Source organism: Onychomys torridus, chromosome 9, assembly GCF_903995425.1.
Source record: "Onychomys torridus chromosome 9, mOncTor1.1, whole genome shotgun sequence".
NCBI classification, from domain to species: domain Eukaryota; kingdom Metazoa; phylum Chordata; class Mammalia; order Rodentia; family Cricetidae; genus Onychomys; species Onychomys torridus.
Genome location: NC_050451.1, coordinates 88,501,804 through 88,524,969, shown reverse-complemented (window position 1 = coordinate 88,524,969; position 23,166 = coordinate 88,501,804).

The following is a 23,166-nucleotide window of genomic DNA, read 5'->3' as shown; positions in this document are numbered from 1 at the left end:
GTAGGTAAGGAGGTAGAGAAGATCTAAAAGGAGTTCCAGAAAGGGAAGGAATATGATCAAAATATGTTGTATATAAAATATTTAAACATTTTTAAAAGGAATCACAGCAAAAGCCTGATTACACATTTTGGAAATACTCTTCTTTCATTATTTTGGATTGTCAGCATCTAATTTGTTACCACATAGTCATAACTAGGACAAAAATATATAAGATACACTATTATATAAATGTATGTAAATTTATCTGAATTATAATGTAAAAGTAGTGAATCAGAACACCCTTTTTGTAGCATAGCTACATTATTTGTATTGAAATACTTCCTGAAAGGAGCAGGGATGTTCATAACACTCAGGAAATTCATGAAAAATACAAGGCTCAGGGAGATTATAAATTACAATCTTCTCAAGGCCCATTCCCAAGGATAGAAAAGCAGTAAACAGTGGCTGATGATAAGACTCTTAAAGAACTGATTGCAAATCCAGGGAGACAGCTTTTTATGAGCCATTACCCATGCAGAGGTGAGCTTTTCAAGATGCAGATGCCTTTGAGTTACCCTCATTCCTGTAAGTGACCTTAGTAAACTTCTAACTCTTTCATTAAGATAGATTCTTAAAAAAATTGTTCTTTAGTCTTCCGTAGATGCCCTATGTAGAGTGAACAGATGTTTGTTCCTGTCTCCCCAGGAGGCATCTGGGAGCTGTAGTAATTCAGTTTGCAGAGGAATTCTTTCAATTGAGAATCCTTGGAGGAACAGAGTTCTTTATTTCTCTTTCAGAAGGATGCCAACTACTTCCTATTTACAGCTAATTTTTCCAGCACTTTCATCTCTAAGATGAATAATATCATCAATAGGTGTTACATAAATAATATGTATATTATATAATTTCAGGAGGGAGGATTTCAATTCAGATAAGATAGCTACACAACAAAACAGTGTCCTGACAATGAGGGAGTATCTGCAGGTGTCAAGGCAGTGATCAGCAAAGAGGAGTGAACGAAAACTCTGTTCAGATTGACTTCGTCAACCTGGACCAAACTTCAGGGAGTCTGATCCCAGGCAGTTCATTGCCAGTATATTTAAACACAATATAATTTGGTAAAAAGTTTCCTAATGTAATTCAATCCCCTGTATACAAGAAAGCATAATTACACTGAAACTCTGCTTGGGGTACATGTCATTTCTCCAAAAAGATAGGCTCTAGAGATAGGCTACTTGTACCAGCTTAGGGTCTAAGGAAGGATCTGACCTGGTCTCAGTCTTACAGATAACATAGAGGTCATTGGGCTATTCTGGTCCTGGTTGTGGGAGCTTAGGGATAGTCTCTGGCTCTACAGATAATATAAGGGTCATTTAGATTATTAGGAATCTCCAGTCCTGGTTGTGGGAACTTGGAGGAGCCTCTGGTTATACAGGTAATATAAGGATTATTTAGATTATTAGCCACCTCTGTTCCTGGGTATAGGAGCCCAACAGAGAACACAAATCACCATACTATTAATCACCTCTAATTCCCAGCATTATGGAAAAACAGGTTACACATCCTTCCCTTTGAAAGGACAATCCTGGGTGCTTAACATTCTTGGTTTTCCTGGAGATTTGTGGGCACAAGAAACTTCATGCTCTCAATACATAAATAACACAGATAATGGATAAAACAAAGCACACATCTGGTTCTATTACAATCAGGCATAATTTCTTTTATGTTTTCATGTGTATACTGCATCCATGCTATTATGTATAAAATAATTATATGTCATAGCATCTAAATTTCAAACTTGTTGCTAAAGTTGAAGTCCAAAGGATGACATATATATCAGAGCTTACACATGTGAAAAAATAAACCTGTCTTCATCCCTAATTGTAAGATGATTCATGGCCTTTCAAAAGTGAGATAGCGTGAATGAAGTCATCATTATATAACCCAGCCCATCAATGGAGGACAGAAGCTGCCTTTCAAAGTTTTGGGGGCATCAAAGATGAGTGGGGTAATATACTTTCCACTTCTGTACTCACAGGAGAGTATTGACAGAGCTCTATCACCAAAGTGCTCTTAGACTCTGTCATCATCATAAAAAATATTTAGAAAACACAAATTTTGATTATTTACTTAGCACTCATCTGCTGCATTATATTATATTACATGTATGTGTTTGATATATTTTCTTTATGTAAACATGAATCACATTAGCTTTTAAAACAGACCACTTAAAAGCATATATTTCAATTAAACAAAATTTAAAGCAGAATTTTATAGCTATGAACTGAATATTAAGGCCATTTATCATTTTATGTTTTCTTGTTCATTATTTATAATTCATCATAATAGCCAATGTTAAAATTATGGAATGTTGATGTAAATATTTGCTTTCTTTTTTTACTAGGTGAAATATTTACTTATTTATGCCGTGTTTATTTATATGTATATAAAGATCTAATTAGCTTGCATAGAATTTTCATGGATGGCAGTAGCCCTTCTGTAAAGTACTCACCCTACTGATGGTATGGCAAAGGAGGGTTTTTTTAAGGTAACTTGAACAAGAACAGTAACAAAGCATACTCAAAAGGCAGAACTCCTAAATTCATGCTGTTTCTGGGTACTTTCCTTAACAGCGTTAAAGTGGGGTGTTTCACAGAATTGGCTCTGGCTGCCTGGGACCTTTATGATTGGCTGTTATAGATCTCTTGTGTTTCTGGGAAACATTCTGGTTTTTAAGTTTCAATCTTATTATGTGGAATTTAGCTTGCATTTCTAAGTCTTGTTTAGTCTGATCTACTGAGCCCCAGTTCAGGAGTTAAAACACAAAACAATGGCTTCTTGTAAATTTTATTCGACTGTATCTATGTATCTATTTTACTGTCCATCCATCCCACTATCTACCCAGCTATCTAAGTATGTTTTGAGGAAATGTTACTTGCTTCTTTCATCCAACATGCATTTAATCAGTCATACAAGGAACATATTCTCTTTCATAAATACAGTTCCCTTTTTGCTTCTTTCTTATAGATACATCTTATAACATAGGTATGCTAAAAAGAAGATATTTTAGTAAATAATGTATCATAGGAACTGGCAAGATATCCAGGGGTGTAAAGGTGCTGTTACTGTGAGCCTTACAATCTCAGTTCCATATACAAGAAACATATGTTGGAATAAGAGAACTGACTCCTACAGACTGACTTTGGACCTCCACATGGGAGCTGTGACAAAAAACATGCCCACATACATACAAAATAAATATATATCAATAAATAACTAAAGTTACATTTTCAGAATTTCTATTTTTATTATGAAAATTTTAACATCTACTTTCGTGATCTGAATAAGAATGGCTCTCAGGTTCATCATATGGTTCCCCAATTAGTGGAACTCTTTGGGAAGGATTAGGAGGTGTGACCTTGTTTGAAGAAGTATGTCACTGGGAGTGAGCTTTGAAGTCTCAAAAGCCCACATCATTCCCAGTTAGCTCTCTGTTCCTCTGCCCTGTGCTCACGGTTCAGATGTAAGTGCTCAGCTACTGCTCCAGCAGCATGCCTCTCCGTCTAATGCCGTGCTTTCTGTCATGCACCCCCTCTAAAATGTTAAACCCAACTTAAGAGCTTTCTTTTATAAGTTACTTTGGTCATGGTACTTCGTCACAGCAATGAAAAGTAACCAAGACATCTACCTTAACAAGTTTTACTTTAATTATTGTTATGAAATTGATTTGTATTTTGAGTTCAGGTCTTGCACTCAGTAAAACTCATAGCACTGTTTTATTTTGGTTTAGATTTATTCTTAGAGAGTACATCAATAACTGTGTATACTTATATGGTGCATTATAATATTTGGATACATATGAAGAGTATAGGTTGTGTGGTGATTCAAATAAAGTGACTACTAGCTTTTCCCATTTCTCACATATCCTAGAATCATTTATTTTCTTTAAACTATTTTTCCTTCATACATGAATGCATTCTTTATTTTTATCAAATTCACCCCTCATTCTTGTCATCCAACTCTTTCCAAGCCTCTCTCCAACATCTCTCCACCAATTTCATGTCTCTCTCAGATATATGTGTGTACACACACACACACACACACACACATACCTACTGAGCCCAATTAGTGCTACTCACATGTCTACATGCATGAGGTAAACCTGAAAAAAACTGACTTTCTTTCCTCTAGCACTCAATGACTTCCTGTAGCTTCACATACCTAATTTAATTCTCAAAGAAATTTTAGTATCTAGACTTCTTAGTCGATGATGTTTATGGCTTGCTAATATCTGGAGTCTATTATTATTCTAAATCTTCTTTATTCTTATGAGAGACTAAGCAAGCAACCTCAGTGTTACACTGATAAAAGAAACAGGTAGATGATTATTAAAAATAGGAAGTAATGATATACCAAACAAGGCTTCTACAAACAGTGATCCTTTACTTGGTAATGATTTATCTTTGTTGTAACATGAATTTCTAAATGATCTCATTAATAAATAACCCAGAGCCAAATACTAAGGTGAAAACTGAAAGATCAGAAGAATGGAACAAGCCAGTCACAAGTTCTTACCGCTAGGACATCTCAGCCCAAGAGAGTTACTTCCTGTATACTTATGCCTTATATACCTTTCTGTGCCCTGCCATCTTACTTCCTCTCTCTGCCCAGCTACATCACTTCCTCTGTCCACCCAGATCTATCACTTCCTGTCTGTCTGCACAGACATCCAGACCTCTATGATTAACTAATACTGAGTTCAAGGCCACACCTGGCTCTGTTCCCAGTGTGGCCTTGAACTCACAGAGATCCGGATGAATCTCTGCCTCCTGAATGCTAGGATTAAGGGTGTGTGCCATCCCTGTCTGGCTTCTATGTCTAATCTAGTGCTTGGCTCTGTCCTCTCTTCCCCAGATAAGTTATTGGTGTGCACAATATATCACCACATATTTTAGTTATGTGTATTTGTACCTGTGTTTATTTGTTATATTTTAGTTATGTGTATATGTGTGTGCGCCTGTGTATGTTTGTTATATTTTAGTTGTGTGTATGTATACCTGTGTTTGTTTGCTGCATTTTAGTTGTGTAAGTATATATGTGTACCTGTGTTTGGGTGTATACATGATAGTACAGGTGCCAGGGGAGCTTATGGGAGTCAGATTTTCCTGGAGCTAGAATTGCAGGAGGTTCTTTACTGCCTAATGTGTGTGCTGAGAATTGAACTTGGGTCCTCTTGAAGGGCAATATGCTGGACCATCTCTCCAGTCCCTTCTTTACCTTTTCATTGTTGCACCATTTGAACTGAGAACTAGAGGCTTAGAGACATGAACATGAAATTGAGTAAGAACAATCATGGTTTACAGATATTTGAAGGAAGTCTATTAGTCGTAATCTGGAAAGACTACCAAAATCATTGAATCCACCATTATTCTGGCTTGGTTACAGGCTAAACATTTGAAATGACACATATCAAACAGGATTATGATTGTCTATCCCCCTGTTAAATCTCTTTCCAACAGCAGGTCCCTGCATGACCTCTCATTTCTATGTTTAACACTATATTCCATTCATACCCATTTCTCTCCTCTGCTGTAATTTCTCTATCACTTTAACACCATGACAAAAACAACCTGAGGGGGGAAAAAAACAGATGATTGTATTTAGCTTATGAGTTGCATGTTGTGATTAAAGGAAGCCAGGGCAGGAGCTCAAGGCATGAACTGAAGCAGATTCCACAGAGGAGTGATGCTTACTGGCTTGTTTCTCCAGGCTTGCTCAGCTTCTTATGTGGCTCACACCTTCGTACCTAGGAACAGCACTGCCTGAAGCGAGCTGGGCCTTCCTACTTCAATTAGCAATCAAGAAAACTCCCACTGGCCAATCTAATAGAGACAATTTCTTCACCGTGATAGCCTCTTCTCTGGTATGTCAAGTTGACAAAACTCTCCCGCATGCTTACTAATTTGTTAGCTATTAACTTAGCTAGTAAACATTTCTTGAACCTTCCATTTGTGCTCAGGAAAACACAGGATGAAAGCATGGTCTTCAGCATGTGCTGCTGGCCACACACTGAGAAGAGAGATGCTGTGGATCCTGTCCAGTTTTCAGTTTTTGTTGCCATCCTTCCAAGGACTTGCATTGAACCACTCAGGCCACTTTCCCAGGTTGACATTTATCAAAATAACAAAAGATTTCAAGTCTCTCAGATCTCAAACCTCACTAAAAAATAAATGACTACTCCTGGCTTTTCAGATCTTTTCTCAAAGATGATTATTTATAGGCATGCAACAAAGGGAGTAGAAAAAAAAGATTAAAAAGTCATATGAAAGATTAAAATGTCATCAACTCTTGTGAACTGATGAACGTTCATTTCTGCTTTCAGACATGATGGCTGATTTGCCAGGACAGTTCTGCAGCTTGTGTAATTTTCTTTTCCAGTGGGATCTCGTGATCTACAGAGTTCTGAATCCCACCTTTCTTTTTGATTGCTGTTTCCATGTAGGAATTCTCTAGCAACAAATATAACAACAGCAGTAGCAGCTTCTCACAGCAAACACTGCCTCAATGAAAGGATTCCTATTCTTTCTACAGGGAAAGATATAGTTTGAGAACTATTTTTTACATAGGTTGTTTAATATGAGGTGAATCCATATGTTGAAACATAGACAGACACACTTAACTAAGGGACATAGAAATCACAAGAATGATTAAAAAGTTTAAATTTTTTGTTTTTAATATTCTGTGCATTTTAAATTTTGTGTGTGTGTGTGTGTGTGTGTGTGTGTGTGTGTGTGTGTGTGTGTGTATTTTTTAAGAGAGAAAGAATATGAAGTTGAATGAGTTGGCCTAGGGGGTTTGGAAATCTGGAAGGGGTTGGGGAGGAGAAATGCATCTTTTGAAAAAATCCTAAAGATAAATTTTCAAAAATAATGTTTAAGTATAAAGATGAAGAGATAAAATAGAGTTAACGTGGAAAACAGGAAAGAATGGGGAATTGAAGGTGGAAGTAGTGTTATGCTTTTGAGGTTTTGAATAGTGATCTCAGCAAAACCAGCTCAGAACTAGGTCTCTCTGACCTGCTCCAAACCTTCTGCATCTGGACACTTTTCTCTCCTGTCTTTTTCAAAGCACAGAGACAAGCTTTTTCTGAAGTTCCTTTATCTAGCCAGGAATGTCCTTCACTGAAGAAATTACATTGTCATGACTTCTTATTAAGCAGGGAATTTTCACAAGGGACAGCAGACTAAAAGTCAAACATCATATCTAGGACCAGAAGAACTTTCTCTTGAGACTTTTTTTTTATTGTTGGAACCAGTCATTTGTTCCTAAAAAAAAACTACTTCCATTTTTAGGTTTGCCTAGGGCCTCCGAGTGCTCTCTCTCTCTCTCTCTCTCTCTCTCTCTCTATTTCTCTCTCTCTCTCTCTCTGTTTTGTTTTTGTTTTTGTTGTTTTCAAGACTGGGTTTCTGTGTAGCCCTGGCTGTCCTGGAACTCATTCTATGGACCAGGCTGGCCTTGAACTCAGAAATCCACTTGCCTCTGCCTCCCAAGTGCTAGGTTAAAGTCACATGCCACCACCTCCCAGCATTAAAAGGGTTTTAAGCCTCAGTGATCTAACCTTTCCCTGAGTTTCTTGTTTTGTGCGCCTCTTATACAAATGTACACATTAGATGTATTGTTCTGTAAACCTTCAGAGGGAATTGTTAGACTTCACAGATGTAAATAAGACAACCTAAAGATGATCAATCATTGAGAAACTAATCCTATGTCTTTGTAATTACCTTTATGTTATCAAAGCAGGTCCCATGGTTGTATTGGTTAGACTTTGTCCATGTGACACAAACTAGAGTCATCTGGAAAAGAGAATTTTAATTGACAGATTGCTTCCTTCTGATTGTCTGGAGACAAGACTACCTGCCCAGAGAATACAATATGAGTGGTACCATCCTAGGCAGGTAGCCTTTGGTGGTGCAAGAAAGCAAGATAAGCAAAGCGTGGGGAACAAGCCAGTAAGCGACATTCCTCTATGGCCTCTGCTTCGGTTCCACCTGGATGGAGTTCCTTCCCTGGTTTCGCTTCATGATGGACTGTAAATTATAAGATGAAAAAACAAACAGACAAAAAAAAAAAACAAAAAAACAAAAAAACAAAAAAACCTTCTTTCTTCCCTCAAGTTATTTTCAGTCATAGCGCTTAGCACAGCAACAGAAATCAAACTAGAACAGAACCGAAGGGATAGAACATACAAGGCAATATTCTGGACTGTATCTGCAAGTGTACAAACAATCTTGACGAAAACAATTAATAGCATGTGTAAAACAAGCAAGTTAACTTGGATCGGTTTCTTAAACACACATAATGGGCCACAAATCCAGGTTGCATTTTCTGCTGAAAAACAAGTGAGTTGAGAAATTCCTTTAGAGCCAGGAACAGAAGATGATAGCAAGGCATTCCCCTCACCATATCCTTCCAGACTCTAGTCTAAGGACTGTTTCACTGTTGTTCACTTCTGTTGGAAGGTACAACATGAAACACCGGGACTGAGCAAAGGAGACAGCAGGAAACAGAAGACTCCTTCCAGATAACAGTTGTTTTTTGGGTTTCCAAGTAAATTTCTCTGACGCTACTCTCTTTATTCTATTTAAGAGTTATTTCAGACTATGATTTAAGAAATAGCAGGGACTGGGGATATAGCTCAGCATGTGAGAAAACTTACCTAGCATGTGAAAAGGTGTGAATTCAATTCCTTTCACCATTGAATGAGAGAGAGAAAAGAGAGGAGAGAGAGGGAGAGAGTGGGAATGTGTGATAGAATTCCAGTTTATCTTGCCAGTTATATTTGCCTGCATAAGATGAGGGTAGGGTGTCAACTTTAGGTCATTGGTAATTTTTATTTATTTGTTCTTGTCTTTTGAAAATTTATCAGAAGACAAAACAAAACATAGCAACAAGAGAAAAAAACAAAAAATTAAAATGAAGCTGGCAATAGAAGATTTGGCAGATTCACAAATTGGCAGGGATGTTTAGTTTGTTTGGTTTTTATTCAGGATTTTCTAAAATGACTTCCATCTCAACAGCCTCTGGCTATTAGCATAGAAAAAAGAAAGAATAATAGTCAGTGCTCCGGAAATCTATTAGAATTATAAAAATGCACTCATCACAAAGCCTCTGGGCATATGTACAAAATAAACATGTGAGCCTTCTCCTGGAAAACTGGTTTTTGAATCCTCCATCTAGCTATAATCTCTCAGGTGGCCAGGATGCGCCCTCCTAAGGTGCCATTATTGCCTTGGACCCCACAAAGGTGATGGTTTTTACTGTGATGGGATAAGATAAATTGCACAGCTTTAGACTTAACTCCATAGGAGACACCCAACTTTTTGTTTTGTGAAATAGACTTTTGTGACATAAGAAAACATAGTTGGTCTCTTGATGCAGGATATTTGATCTCACTGCTAACCCTGAGATTGAGTTAATTAAATAAAATTAACTTGGGTCAAGAGGCAGGGCCAGCAACTAGCTGACAGGAAGTAGTAAAAGAGAGTAAGAGGGAGTTGGAAAGATAGATAGAGAGATACATAGGAAGTGGTAGGGAGAGACTTTGAGTATGGCAGTCTTTTTTGGTTGGAACAGCAGAAGAGAAGCTCTCTTTCTGAGATGCTGGCTAAGGAGGAAGGTCAGCTCTTGCTCCTTGACCTCTCTGAACTAGCAGATTTTCACCCAGGTATCTGACTCCCAAGCCTTTATTGAATGAAATTGTAATATTGAGATTTAGTTTAAAAACAACCATCTCTCTTCTCTCCAAGTTCCTGCTACAGACTCCTTAAACCATTGTAATCCACAAGTAGTATAAATGCTAGCAGCATCTTCATTTCTAAATTTTGTCATTGACTCTGATTTCTGACTCAGAAGCTTCTAAAACTTTTGAAATGTCCAGAAGGATGGATTTTTTTTTTTTTTGAGTACCAGCGAGTTTACTGGTGGCATACCTAGGTAGCTTCAGAATAAGGGATAATCACCAAAGGGAGGGTTGGAATTTCAGTCCTTTGATAAAACCCCTGAGAAAGAAGGTACTGGATATAAAGTTCATCACCAATGACTATAGACTTGATCAACTGTGCCCACAAAATGAAAACCACATTACAATCCTAATCAATGGGATGAGATAACCATCCAGGTTGGTGACTTTATCAAGGAATGGGAAGAGCAGTATGCCTGGATGGCCTTGGAAGCTCCACATTCTCTTCCTTGGAGCTTGCCCAGTATACCTCCTTGGTTCACTGTCCATTTTGTCCCTTTTATATCTGTTTCAATATACAGGTAAGCATAAGTGATCCTATGTTGTATAGCGATTTCTGAAAATTATTCAAGGAAGAGAATGTGGTTATTCTAACATTTCGTCAAATGAAATAGAACTATGGGTAACCTGGAGATAATCTGCTTTGAGGAGTGATCTTGTGAGAGTAAAAATTTATCTATGGAGTAGGAACTAACTGTTGTAATATCCAAATTGAATTAAACTGTAAGACATCCAGTTGGTATCTGCCCAACTCACTTATTTGACAGTTACTGTCAGGAGAGTAAGGAGTAGAGAAATGGGTTTTTCATTTAATATGCCATTAACAAACATCATAAATTGCAAGCAACTGCCTTGAAGATAAATTCAATATTACAAGCTATGATTGATGTCTACATTCTGTACTCCTAGTGGTAGTCTGACTGCGAAATCCACCATAGGCTCATGTATTTGACTGAATGTCTGGTCTCCAGTTAGTGGAAGTGTTCTGGAACTTCTGGAAGGCCACCTTGTTGTGGCCTTTGTCACTAGGTGTGGGCTTTGAGGTTTCAAATGCCCATGTGTCCGTGATCACCATGGTGGGTAGCATGGCAGCAGGCAGACAGATGTGGTGCCAGAGTAGTAGCTGAGATCTTACATCCTGATCCATGAGGCAGGTAGGTAGAAGGGAGTCGGCGAGGAAGAGCTGAGAATAACATGGACTGATAAACTTTCTCCACACAATAAAGCTGAAAATTGTAAATTAAGCTGTAATTGATAGTTTTGCTGAACATTGTAGTCTGGCCTGGCATTCTGTGTTCTTTTTTACCTTGACAAACATCTGTCCAGGTTCTTCTTGAATTTAGAGGTTCCATGGAAAGGACAGATGCCATTCTGATGGGCCTGCCTATGCATGTTATCCTGTCACTTTTCCTTGCAGATTTTGGTATCTTTTCTTTGCTCTGTACATTTAGTGTTTAGGTAATTCTTTGCAGAGGGTAGTTTCTTTTCTGGTTCAGTTTATTTGGTGTTCTGAATGCTTCTAACACTTTGATGGGCATCTCCTTTAGATTTGGGAAATTTTCTTCTTTGATTTTATTAAAATATTTTCTCTGCCTTTGACTCAGGTTTCTTCTCCTTCCACTCTTCAGATTATTCATAATTTTGATCTTTTCATATGTCTCAGATTTCCTGGATACTTTGTGGCCGAGTTTTCTAGACTTAACATTTTTTAAGCAACCATTCAATTGTTTCTGTGTTGTCTTCAAGAATTGAAATTCTCTCTTCCATTTTATTCAGTCCTGTCAGATCTTTTTGCATGACTTCTTGAGATTTTCTTTATTTCAAGTTTTATTACAGTTTGGCACTGTATTTTTTTTAGAGATGATATCTCCTTGTTAAATTCTACTTTCTTATCTTGAACTATTTTTATTATGTCATAGATGGTGACCTACAATTGAACAATCTATAGAGAGTGTGAGAAAACTTTGGAAAACTCAGTCCTAAATGGGATTTCTATATCACACCCCTCTCTCAAGGCTCAGGGATCTATGTGGAATAGCAGGAATAAAGACTTTAGGAGCCAGAGATGGTAGAGGACTCCAAGGAAACATCATTTTCCAAACATAACAGGGCTGATACACATAGGAACTCAGAGAGACCGTTGTAAGATGCACAAGACCTGCACAACTTCAAACCAGACAAAATCCCAGCATGGAGAAGGGGACTTGGCACAACATCTCACCACTAACCAAGAAGGTAATTGCAAGATAGTTGCAATACAGGAAAACCAGTTTTTTTCAACAGAGTAGTATATCAACTACATCCTAAGGCAGGCTCTGTGCTCAGGAGTAGTTGGCCAATACAAAATGGACTCCATAGGGGTTTGTTTATTTGTTTTAATTTCTGTGATGAATTTTGTGCTTTGATTTTGTTCTGCTTTTTTAAGGGGCATAAAGAATATTAAGTGGGGTAGATAGGGATGGAGGGATATGGAACTATGACCTTAATATATAGTATGTAAATTTTAGTAAATAAATAAATGAACAAGGTTCATCATTATTTCTTGATGTTGTGCCATTAGCATTTGACCTCAACTCACTATTAAATATTCAATTGTAGTGTTGGATTAATGAAGAGAAATACTTATTTTTGAATGTGACACTTACATGAAAAAATCAATGCATAGTGAAAATAGAATAAAATAAATAAAAAAAAAATAGTAGGTGAGCCTTTTCTCTAATACCAGATTTTCTGGCCACCAACCATTTTCAGCTACCATACTGGCTTGGGTTGGCTTTTATTTCTGCAAATTCCTGAGGGATTAATGTAGTTAACTTGTAGAGTTGCCTATTCTCTGAAAACTTTTTGTCTCACTCACATTATTGTGACCTGTGACAGAGACTACTAATTGTCTGCCAGTATCTATTTCCTCTTTGATTATTAGAAGCAGAATCCCCTTCCTAACAGGCTTCAGCAAGGCGTATCATTGCTCAGACACAGATTACATTCTCCTACCTATTTTGCAGTCAAGTGTGACTGTTGGATTAATTTCCGGTCAGTGATATTTGAGAGGAAATGATAATGTGATCTTCAGAATCACATCCTTCAACAAGGAAGCTGTTTGCCTTTATGCTCAGCAGCCAACTACTTTACGTGCTAACAGAGCCAGTCGCCCTCAAAGCATCACCTTTGTTGCTCTAAGAAACATTTTCTTTCTCTGGCTCACCAACGTTCTTATAAGCAACTAGAAGGAAAAAAAAAAAAAAACAAAAAACAAAACAGCTTTAAGAATACCAGTTCAGCCTGTATAATGCTAAGACTTTCTTGAGTTTTATACCTGTGAAGTTGATAGCATCTAACTGGCAATGAGGACAATGAACTAGTTAAGGTGGACTGAGAAATGCTTGTCACTTGAACACTCTGATGTTCATATGCAGAACTGACTTCCTTAGCTGAAGGAAGGCATCCTACATATGAACTGTAATTAGATACTTGAACTATGGTGTATTTAGATATGCTCTTTATTTTCCTGGTTGTAAAGCTTAGCTTATATTGTACATTGTGCTACATCATCGAGTATTCAAATTCAAACCTCTTCATGATCTATTGTACACTGGTTGAGGCATGGAACAGAGAGCATTTGTATTGGCCCTGTGACAATGCTGCTCATATCAACACAAAGTTTTAAAAGTTGATTAAAAACCTAGGGGCAACACTAAAGACACCCAGAACATCTCAGGAAAGACTTAAAGTCATTAAAGTTTCTCTAAGCAAAACTTTCCAAGTCATATCTGTTGATATGATTTGAATTACATGCCATAAAAAAGACAGGATGGGGTCTAATATTGTGGTATCTGTAAATGTGACTTTACTTGGAAATAGGGCTTGTTTACATGTAACCAGATAAAGATGAGAAAATTAGTGTAGAGCCTATCCCAATATACATCCCTTTAAGAATAAGGAAACATCATGTACAGATAAAACACAAAGCCTGAATTTGGTATGAGAACAGAGACAGGCATCTGAGGAATTCAATGGTGGTTCAGTGAATATCAAAGAATACTGCTCATCACCAGAAGTTGGAAACAGTGAACAAAGGATTCTGTTTCATAGTGCTCACAGAAAGCAGATTCTGTCAATACTTTGACTATAGTATAGAACCCTAGTATCCAGAACCATAACAAAATGTAGTTGTTCACCAGTCAGTTTCTTCTGACATACCCAACTTATCTCTGCATGCTGTCCTTGCTCATCCAAATAACATTTGTTATTTCCCAGCTCATCAATGTTATTATAAAGTTAAATGGTAAAAAAAGATTTGAAAATTAAATTTAAGCTTGTATAATCCTGGGAAAACTTTCTTAAGTTCTCATTCCTCTGAAGTCATTAATGATAAAAAGTATCTAATGTATCAAAGCAATAGTCATGAAAATATTTAACTTCTCCCAACCATTCCTATGCAAATGTTAGGCAAATGTTTGTTGTTATAGTTGTTTTGGTTTTGTTTTCACTTTTACACTTCCTGGAATATAGTCTTTTCCCAAATTTCCTAAATTCAAATGCAATGTATTTTCTCACTGTAATTATGTAGTTAAATACTTATTTTGTACTTTATAAACATTGCTTCTTTTGAAAAAAAATTTTATTCATTTTACATACCAACCACAGATCCCCCTCTCATTCTTCCTCCCGCTCAACCCTCCCCCCACCTTCCCCACCAGACCCACCCTTCATCCCCTCCTCCAAAAGAGTAAGTTCTCCCATGGGGGGGGTACAGTTAAGCCTGGTATATTCAGTTGAGAAAGAAGCCAAAAAATGCACAATGGAAAAAAAAAGAAAGCATCTTCAACAAATGGTACTGGTTTAACTAGATGTCAACATGTAGAAGATTGCAAATAGATCCAAATCTATTGTCATGCACAAAACTCAAATCCAAGTGGATCAAAGATCTCAACATAAATCCAGCTACATGAAACCTGATAAAGGAGAAAGTAGGAAGTAGCCTAGAATGAATTGGCACAGGAGTCCACTTCCTAATATAACACCAAAGACACTGAGAGCTGCCATTATTAAATGGGACCTCCTGAAACTGAGAAGCTTCTGAAAGGTAAAAGACACAGTAAATAATACAAAACTACAGCCTAGAGAATAGAAAAAGATCTTCACCAACTCCACATCTGACAGAGAACTGATCTCCAAAATATATAAAGAACTCAAGAAACTAGGCATCAAAATATTGAACAATCCAGTTAAAGAAATGGGCTATAAATCTAAACAGAGAATTCTCAATGAAAAATCCCAAATGGCTGAAAGACATTTAAAGAATTGCTTAGCATCCATAGTTATCAGGGAAATGCAACTCAAAACGACTCTGAGATACCCTCTTACACCTGTCAGATTGGCTAATATAAAAAACATTGGTGATAGTTTATGTTGGAGAGGTTGTGGAACAAAGGGAATACTCTTCCACTGTTGGTGGGAATGCAAACTTGTATAGCCACTTTGGAAATCAATATGGTGGTTTCTAAGAAAACTGGGACTCAATCTACCTCAAGACCCAAGATACCACTCTTGGGCATATACCCGAGGGATGTTCAATCATACCACAAGGACACTTGTTCAACTATGTTCATAGCAGCATTATTCATAATATTCAGAACCAGGAAGCAACCTAGATGCCCCTAACCAAAGAATGGATAAAAAAATGTGGTACATATACACAATGAGTATTACTCAGCTGTGAAAAACAATGACATAATGTAATTTGTAGGCAAATGGATGGAACTAAAATATTGTTTATTAATCTGTGGAGTATATCATCTCAGCACTGCAGATTGCAGAGGCAAGTATTTGGTCTGACTATCACCTTCCTATGTAGAGTTGATTAGAATGAGGGTGATTATGACTGAATTATTACAAATAAAACTGTACAATTATTTTTACATAGTTAAGACTGGCTACCCACCAAATTATAAAATATGACTCAAAATATTGCTTTGACCATGTGCTCACTCTTACTGTGCAAAGGTTAGTTTACTGCTGCTTTGTTACTTTGCCATCATCTCCACCTGGAACTTGTGGCTAGCAATGAATCTATTCTTCTATCTGCTCTTTCCTTAGTTAGATAGTGATAGAACAATCATAAACATTTTGTATGCATAGTTTGTTTCTCAGAACAGTGTCTGTGCCTAATATGGTATTTTCTGGTCTCTAAATGTGTATTGGAGATCTAATGTTACAGAGAATCCCTGAGCTTTACATGTTGACCATATCAAATTACTTTAATTTGAAAACAAAACCAAAGCATGATAGCCACTTATGTTATTAGACATGTAATATTTGGTTTTACAAAAAGTAAAATTGTTTCCTGACTGTGGTCTCCCCTCCTTCTCCTCCTCTCAGTTCCTCCCCACCCAGCCCCCAATCTGGATCCACCCCTTTCTGTCTCTCATTATAAAACAAACAATCTTCTAGGAGATAACAATATAATATAATTAATATAATGTAGTATGATAAATGAAAACTAACAAATCTGAAGAGAACAAAACAAACAGAAAGAAAAGAACAGAAACAAGGGATAAGAAACCAATATAGTGTCGAAGACTCACTCATTCACACAGTCAAGGAATCTCAGAAAAACTAAACTACAAGCTAAAATATTTCTACAAGGGACCTGTAGAGTAAAAAGAACAAAGAAAATTCATCTTTATATATATGCATTTTCTTCTTTCTTTATACCCTGTAGGTATGTATGTATGTATAGATAGATAGATAGATACATACATACATACATACATACATACATACATACACAGATACATAGAGAAAATTAAATTAAAACAAATAAGAGTCCTGAGACAACATTATAAGACAAAGAACCTTTAAAGGTACTGTTGAATTCCTTTTCTGTTAGCCATTTACTGCTCTACTGCTGGACATGCAGCCTACCCTTAAGAGTAATCTGTTTCCCCAGCGAGACTCCCCTGGATGAAACTAGATTTTTGTTTGCAAGTGGTTATCATTTGGAGATAGCTTCCGGGCTAGGGACAGAGGCATGTGTTCACTTCTTCTTTCAGCTCTAGGACCTCATTTGATGGAGAATGGTGCAGGCCCTGTGCATGCTACCTCATTCTCTGTGAATTTATGTGTGCATTAATCCTATTGAATTTAGAACATCTTGTTTTCTTGATCTCTTCTATCCCCTGTGGCTCTTACACTCATTTTTACTCCTCTTCCCTGAGCACAAAAAGGAGGAATATGATGCTGCCATTCTATACAGTGTTGAGTACTACAAGGTCTCTAACTCTTTGCATACTGTCTGGCTGTGAGTCTCAGTGTTTTTTCCCATCTGCTACAGTGAGAAGCTTCTCGGATGATGGATGAGCATCATGACACTGATCTATGGGTATAGCAGAATGTCATTAGGAGTCATTTTAATACATTTTTTTAGTAGAGCAGTAGTATTTGGTTTACCCAAGGTCCCCAAGCTATCTAATTTCAGGTTCTTGGTCACCCAAGTAGCGTTATGTATGGGTTCCAACTCATGGAGTAGGTCTTGAGTCAAATCAGATAGTGGTTGGTTACTCCCACAAGATTTTTGTCAGTGTTGCCCTAGCATATCATGAAGGATAGATATCATTTATATCTCAAAGAATCTGTTGCTGTGTTGGTTCATGTTTCACTTTTGTTAGCACGCAGAATATCTTTCTGTAACAAAGACAATAACATATAAGGGTGAGGGCTCTGTGTAGGGACCAACTTGACTTCTCTGTGTTCAATGAGTTGTACAGACGCTATCTTCAGTAATGGGGCTTGCTGTCAGTCTGTGGAGAGCCACCTATAGTCTCGGCAACAGTGTGGGTTGTTTGGTGGTTCCCATGGAACCCATTAGGGCAACAACTCAACTGGATGTAACTCAATACCAGTACTAAAGCTTCATTTGGTTACAAGATATGGACAGGTGGGACTCTGTCTTCCCCATTATTTGGTGATTTCATTTAGATCACCTTCGTAAAAAGTTTTGCTGGGTACACAAGTCTGAGTTGGCATCTGTTGTCTCTTAGAGTCTGTAGAACACCTGTTCAAGCTATTCTGGCTTTTAGAGTCTCTGTTGAGAAGCCAGGTATAATTCTAAAGTCTATCTTTACATGTTATGTGGTCTCTTTTACTTGCAGCTTAAATATTCTTTCTTTGTACGTTTAGTGTTCTAATTATTGTGTACTAACGGGACTTTCTCTTCTGGTTCAGTCTATTTGGTGGTCTGCATGCTTCTTGTGCTTTACTAGGCATCTCCTTCTTTTAGTTAGGAAACTTTTCTTCTATGATTTGGTTGAAAATCTTTTCTGTGTCTTTGACTTGTGCTTCTCATCCCTCTATTCTTATTTTTCTTAGACTTGGTCTTTTCATTGTGTTCCAGATTTCTTAGATATTTTGTGCTAAGATTATTTTAGATTGTAATTTTTCTTTTACTGAGGTATCTATTTTTCTATCATGTCTTCAAAGCCTGAGATTCTATCTCTTGTATTTTGTTGATGAGGCTAGTCTTTGAGTTTCCTGATGTTATCTCTAAAGTTTTTCATTTTGAGATTTCTCTCACAGGTTTTCTATATTGATTTCTGTATTTCCACTCTCATATTGTTTTATTCAACTTTTTGCATCATTTTTGTTTTCATATATTTCTTTAAGGGATTTATTCATTTATTCCTTAATGACCTTTTTCATATTTATAAAGGTCATTTTAAGGTCTTTTTCTTGTGCTTCATCCATGTTGCAATTCTTGGGGCCTGCTGGGCTCTAGTTGAGATATATTTCCTGGCTGTTATCAATTATGTTGTTACACTGACATCTAGGTATCTGGGTTTGGAACGATTGTAATTCTACTTATTGGTATCTGGCCTTTTTTTGTTTGGTGAGTGGGAATTTTTTTCTCTGGTTCTGTTTTGCTCTCTAGTTCTTAGGAGGGTGAGGTGATTGTGTTGCCTGGTAAGTAATTGTCCTGTGATGCTGCTAGGTGTCGCCCTTGTGGGTTCTGGGTAGACTGTGTTTCTTGTTGAGATCTTACAGCTAGGAGGGGCTGGAGGGGTTCGTAGGAGGAAGGAAAGCGGGTGTTCCACAAGGATGTGCTTCGTCCCATGGAATGGAGGCAAACAGTGAGGAGAGGCCACAACAGGCAGGCGTCTGCACAGAGCTGGGGATGTGTCTGGGGAAAGGACTTGGAGGAGAAGAGAGAGAGTGAAGAGATGAAGCTTGCCTGCCTGTTTTACTGTCCTGCTTGTTTCTCTGGCAGGGCTGGATGGCAGGTTCCTAGGGAATGCCTGAGGAGGTCGGGGTCTGGGATGACAGGACAAGTGGGCAGAAAGGTTGGAGAAGATGATCTGCATGATCTGCTGGAGAGGAGGGTGGAGAGAAGGAGTATTAGTTGTAGTATTTAGGCCACTCCAGTAGTTAAAAGGGAGGTTTATTTTGTGCGGTAATTTACAAGTAAAGGGATATGTTACACGGTCCGGGAAAGGTGGAGTGCAGTCCAGCGATGTTCTCTGAAGAACTCTGCTAGATCTACCTCCAAAGTCCAGGATCCAGGGACCAAGAGAGCCAGCACATCCATATTTCGGGTATTAAGGGCTCCTGTCTCGGTCCGCCTTGTAGGCGTGACCATTACCGAATCCTCAATGTGGGTAGTACTTCCAGGTCAAAGCTGGAACGGCTACCCACTATAGAGGAAGAAGCCTTATTAGAGGAGCAGAGGCCTATCTGCAGTAAGGCTACCTGCACCCCTGGCTGGGGTGGCCTTGGGTTCCCAGGGAATGCCTGCTAGAGTCCACGACTGGGATAAGGGGATGAGTTATGGAAAGGATAGCTGGAGAGCAAGATCTGTTCATCCTGCTGGGATGGGAGTAGGGTGGAGAAGGGAGGCTGCAGCAGGGGGTGTGTTATAGAGATGGGGATCAGACTAGAGGAATGGATTCAGAACAGAGGAGGAAAGATAAAGATCTGTACCTAGCCAACCTATTTCCCTGTTTGGAGTGGTTGATGGGTTCCCAGGGGATGCCTGCTGGTGTTGGGGGCTGGGTTAATGGAACTAGTACAGAAGTTTGGAGGTGAAGGACTAAATGATCCTCTGGAAGTGGGGGCAGAGAGGAAGGCAGAAAGTATATCTTTATCATAATATTAAAAACAAAAGCCTAAGAGGCTAATGTATCACTTTACTGGAGAATGAGTGACTGTGGTGTACCCACCCCTGACTGGTACATTCACAGCATAACTCCTATATCTAACTTAAAGAAGGCTCAGCAGAAGAGGGGGTCGAATGGTTGTAATAGTGAGAGGACCAGGATGTCAACTCTAGAGAATAAAGAAAGGGATGCTGCACTCATGAAACTCAACAATATGTTTGCCTAAAGAAGACCTGCATAATGACAGACAGCATTGGTGGGCATAGCAACATCCATGACAACTCTCAAAAAAATTTCAAGTGCATATGAAATATAAAATGTTGGTTATAAATCATATCCTGTTTTTGCCATCTTTAATCAATACCAGTATTGTTCTCTGGGTTTTTTTTTTAAGATTTTATTTCTATTTTAAGTGTACGAGTGGTTTTATTTTCTGCACATATCTGTATACACTATATGTATGTTTGTTTCTTATAGAGGCCAGAATAGAACATAGGGTTTGTTGGACTAGTCACAGCTGTGAGCTGCCATGTGGGTGCTAGGAACCACATCCCTAGGTCCTCTGCACCAAGTATTTTTAACTGCTAAACTATCTCTCTGGACACAACAATTATTCTTACTTATAAAATTACTTGAGAAAAACATTCCATCATACTCATTCATAGGCATAAATATTCAGTAGGAAAAGGTTGCATTTTCCCTCAAAGTTTTCTCTTTCCATGTCACCTTGATTACCTTGTTCATTCCCTATAGCTACTCAACCATTTACAGCTTAAAAGTTTTCTCTATTGTTATTAATCTCACACCTACCACTTACTCTAGCACTTTCTCAGATGTGATGGCTAACTGCAAATTTTAAATTTGATGAGATCTAGGATCTCCTGAGAGATGAATCTCTGGGCCTTCCTAAAAGGGATTTTCTTGATTAGTTTAATAGACCTACCAACTGTTTGGGAGGCAACATTCCCTGGGCCTCAATCTTAAACCATATTAAAAGGAAAAAGCAGGTTGTACACAAGCATTCATTCCTCATTGATTCCCAGCTGTGAATGAAATATCAGATACTCCAAATCCTGCTGGTGTGACCTCTTTCCCAGAGTGAAATTTAATTTTTAATACCTAGCCAAAATAAACTACTTTTTTTCTTAAGTTGCTTTATCCGTGTATTTTATTATAGCAACAGAAAAGTAACTAAGACACTAGGCTAACATCTTCCCTAATCATTTAACCAGAACAGGTCACACAGAGATCATTGGCCATCTCTGAAAAAAGAACATGTCTTATTCCTTCTCCTTCTTCTTCTTCTTCTTCTTCTTCTTCTTCTTCTTCTTCTTCTTCTTCTTCTTCTTCTTCTCCTCCTCCTCCTCCTCCTCCTCCTCCTCCTCCTCCTCCTTCTTCTTCCTTTTTGGAGCAGAGGATCAAACCCAAGGCCTTGCACTTGCTAGGCAAGCGCTCTACCACTGAGCTAAATATCTCAGCCATATTCAACATAATTTCAGCAATTTCTTTTCTTGGCTTGAGTCACTATCATCACCACCTTTACAAAAATATTCTCAACTTACTCCCTAATTATGTGTTCCTCCCATGTGTTCTTTCTACATGTGTATCTGGTGTTCCATTTAACATACACTCATATTTCAAGATGATCCTATAGATCTAAGGAAACTGGTTACAGCCAGACACCTGTTGAGTGCATGAAGTCAAGATTATAAAACCAAAATCTGGGAATGAAGCTCTGTTGCAGGATATTTGACCACACTATCACACTCCAGGATTATTAATAATGTTTGCAACCAGCTGTTTGGAATTAACCACAGAGAAGCCAGGAATAAGAATAGGGAAAACCAACAGGGAGGAGAAGGGAGGGACATGCTCTTCCATCTGGGAAGTGTAGAGAGAAGGACATTTGGTCACTCCTCTGCCACTTCTTTGATCCATCAAATTTTAGCCCAATATTTGACTTCCAGGTTTTTAATTAATAATAGAACAATTTAGATAAAAGCATCATCTGCCAGCCAACACATGGCATGAGATCATGCAGCAGCCTTTAAAGCTGCCACTTTTCTGTACCACCATGAACAGTGAGCTTTTCCTCTTGCAGTATCCCTGTACTCACCAGCTGGAAACTATTCAGGCTGCAACTCCTGATTGGTTTTCTCCTGCCACTAATCCTCCATACATGCACAGAGGATGCAGCGGCAGCTCACCACACACACACACCACCCATGTGCTCAGCCCCTGACTGCACATGATTATCTGTAGGAACCCTCAACCCAAAGGGTACTCAAAGAAATGAAATTTGGCAAATGAATGTATTTCAGTCTGTGGAGTTTGAAAAATTAAAGTATATATACCATACCATAGGTACTTTTTTTCAGAATTTCAATGAGTATCTGCTTTGAGTTCTGAAAGGCTGATTCTGCAATTACACATTTAATAGAAGTTATGTCCATTATGAGAATACCTGTACAAGTTAAGACTGACAATGCCCCAACATGTCTCTAGTAAAATGAAACAGCTTTTTGCATATTACAACATAAAGTATAATGCAGGTATACCACACAATACTACAGAACAAGAAGATATAGAAAGATCTAACCCCACTTTAAAAGATATGCTTAATAAACAGAAATGGTAATAAAGACTGCAGAGATAGATTATACAGTGCTTTATTAACTTTAAATCTTTAAAATATTAATGAGAAAAAAGACAGCTGTATAGAAACACTAGATAGTAGAAAAACTGATGAATTAAATCAGCCTGCATATTTTAAAGATATGTTGACCTTAGAATGGAAAACAGGATATGTGTTACTTGGGGTAAGAGGTTTTGCTTTTGTTTCCACAAGAGAAGAAAAGCTTTAGATACCATCAAGATTGATAAAGATTAGATTCAAACAGGAGAGACCTCTTGATTAGGAGAGGTGATAGTTCATCAAACAGCTTGCCCATTCAATCTAAACTAACTTATAAGACTAACCAAATGCATTTCTTTGATTATATTTAATCCCACCCCAAAGGGACTCCCCAAAGATAGGGTTGGGGCAGGGTTTTGTTTTTGTCTTTCCAGGAGAATAAGAGCATCCAGCTAAGGACTCTAAAGACTACTGGAAGAATGAGACATCAGAAGAAGGATGAATCATCAAGGGGAAAAAAATCTCCCAAGAAAAAGGGTAAATTTGCTTAATGGTACAGCATATCTCTTCCCAAATGTTTGTTTCTGCTATTCTTCACAGAA